The 2,808-nt window shown below is 41.5% G+C and overlaps 1 pseudogene; it reads left to right on the top strand.

Moving 5' to 3' along the window:
- The first annotated feature begins 2,066 nt into the window (after positions 1-2,066).
- The window catches only part of LOC132018585 (CREB-regulated transcription coactivator 2-like), a 19,510-nt pseudogene continuing 18,768 nt past the window's right edge, over positions 2,067-2,808 (top strand).

Here is a 2,808-nt window from a genome sequence, read left to right as displayed (position 1 = left end):
ATGGTCCAACTGCCCTTACAAATGACCACTCTGTTGTCACTGGACCAACAACCTATCAGTTGAACAAGGTATGTTCAGAGGGTGTGCTAATTCTCACAGCAACCTACAGTAGAGGATGGGTCAGAATAGAGGCAGATCTGTGTTCCCAAGGACTTTCCCTGCAGTCTTCAGAACACAACAAACATAACAAGGAGATCAGGGATACCAACCCCATGCTGGTGTGGGGTCCAATGACAGAGAAGGGGGCACAGTGGAGGCTGGGGAGGAAACTGAGTCACTTACCTGCATACAGTTTTGCCTTCTTCAGGGCTGAAAGGGAACACACCCTGGCGAGACATGGGCCAGAACAAGTCTGCATATTATTGATCTACTGGCACTTGACTCCTCTGTGTGCTGCAGGTGACACTATCAACAGAGTAAGGAGAGAAGCTTGAGAGGAGGTACCTCCTGACATGGGCAGACAATAGGGTGTTTGGGAAATTCCCTGGACCACAGGTCAGAGAGCCAGCATTTCAGGCTGAGTTCCATGCCTGCCAAATATAGCTGTGTGACCTTTGCCAAGTTAGTGTCCTGAGTCTTAAAAACCACAACATTAAAAAATAAAAAGTCAGAGAAAAAAAAAAAACAGGGTTTTGGAGGGGAGAGGAGTGGGAGGTTGGGTGATCCTGGTGGTGGGTATTATGGAGGGCACGTATTACGTGGAGCACAGGATGTGCTGCATAAACAATGAATTCTGGAACACTGAAAAGAAATAAAAAAAAAAGACACATGTAGTTGATTAGCAAAACCATCAAAATGACAGTTAAGTTAAAAATTAAAAGCACTTTTAACTATTAAACTTCTCTTCTCCTACAGACAAGTAGACTTAAGAGTCAAACAAGAAAAACAATTTTAACCAGAGACAAAATTTTAAAAATAAATAAATAAATTCAGCAGAGTCCAAAGAGACAAATGAAAATAACATAAAATTGAATGACTTATCATGACATTAAGAATCTCTAAGGTAAAAAAACCCAAAAAACTCTTAAGTTATTCATTCAATTTTATGCACACAAGCATTGCAAGGCCAGTTATCTATATGCATTTGATTTTCTGAGCAATAGAAGAGGCACAACTTCTGTCAAAACACTGAACACATAAGAGTCAGGTAGATCTCCTGGGGCCAGTGGAGAAGAATTTTAATCTCTAAAGCAATTTCATGTTTAAAAAGTATTGGTAGCAGTGTGGGAGGTACTCAGCATAAATATAGTCAACATCTAAATCTGTTTCTTCTTTTTTTAAGGTGTGCAGAGAGATTCAACAATAAGTCAAAATATGCATTTCAAATAAATTTTCAATAAAAATAGTATTCCTTCAAAAAACAATACACTATGTCCAACCGTTCTTGATTACCAAAAGAAAATGCATAATACTAACAAATTTCATCCACAGAGTTTTCTGAAATGAATCCCAATATCAACTGCATCCCAAAATAAAGAAATTTTCACATGGAAAAAAAAGCAAAATTTTTTATTCCATCGGCTTTCAATTTGCTTTAAAGGTCAAAAATCATACAATGTATGAAAGTGTTTTAGGGAATAAAAGTATATATTATTCCATGAATGTAATAAGTCATTATTACATCCAATGATTTCCAGAAAAGAGAGATATGGGAAATAACACAAAAGGGGAGGTGAATTAAGGACCAGGATGTTAGGTGAGCTCTAGGGTAAAGGTGGCCAGACGTTCTCAGAAAACTCATCACTGGACCACTGACAACTTATCCCACGACATTCCTGCCCAAGCTCTGCACAGTTCTCTACCTAACACTTTGTGATCAGTACCTCCAGGAACTGGAGAGAAAAGACTCTCCTATGATGGTGTTATGTGGAGGGATCACACTCCTAAATTTAATGACCCCATTTATTTATATAGTTTCGCTAAAATATTCCAGAGTATTCAGGTTAACTGAGAACTAGTTGCATTAAAGGCTGAAAAGCCACAAAGGGGTGGGTAGATCAACCCAAGACTCCAGTGACCACCATCATTCCAAGTTTCAAAGCACCATGTGTGAAACAATAGCCCAGATGGGGAAAGCCCATGAAGCAAGTTCTGCTTTCCGCCAGTTTCCACTTCTGCACGAGGTACGGGTCCACATGTCTCTTCATGAAATAGGGAGGAAACGCTATGGCTTAGGGGGCAAGAGACCCAAGGATATTTGGACAGTCACTCACCACCCAGGTAAACAAATTTCCTCAAGTCTGAAAGGGAACACAGGAAACAGGTGAGCTGAGAACCAGAATGTCTCCTACAAACGTGACACAGAAACTTCTGGGATAAGGACACAATGTACCAAGTTCTGTTTGGAGTTCATCTGAAAAAAAAGTAAAAAAGATACATAAACGCCCATCACTAAGAGCAGCAAAGATTGCAACTGGAAAATCTGCAAGAACATCTATATGTCTCCTAGAAGATCTAACTCCAGACCCTTGAGCCTCCACAGCCCCACCTGTCCTCTCTGGTCCCCCTTAGCACCCTGATCCTGGACAAGGGCCTACTGTCTGCTTCTCCTCTGCAACAGCTTGTCTGCTTTTGCCCTGTCCTGCCTTACCTCTGGTCTTCAGTGCCTCCTCCTTTATCTGCTAGTCCTCCTCCTTGTCTCTGTGCAGTTTCTCCCATTCCTGCATCTCCTGGAGCTTTGCAGTATGTTCTCTCATGATATAGAAGACAGCCCCAAGGAGTAGGAACATCAGCACAGTCAGGATCACCATGTAAGCCAGCTTCCAGGGAGAACTCCGAGGGAAGAAGGGTTCTGTGCCCAGCCAGACA

This window comes from Mustela nigripes, chromosome 5 (genome assembly GCF_022355385.1).
Source record: "Mustela nigripes isolate SB6536 chromosome 5, MUSNIG.SB6536, whole genome shotgun sequence".
NCBI lineage: Eukaryota > Metazoa > Chordata > Mammalia > Carnivora > Mustelidae > Mustela > Mustela nigripes.
Note: the sequence above shows the minus strand (reverse complement) of the source record. Positions and strands in the feature narration are given on the sequence as shown.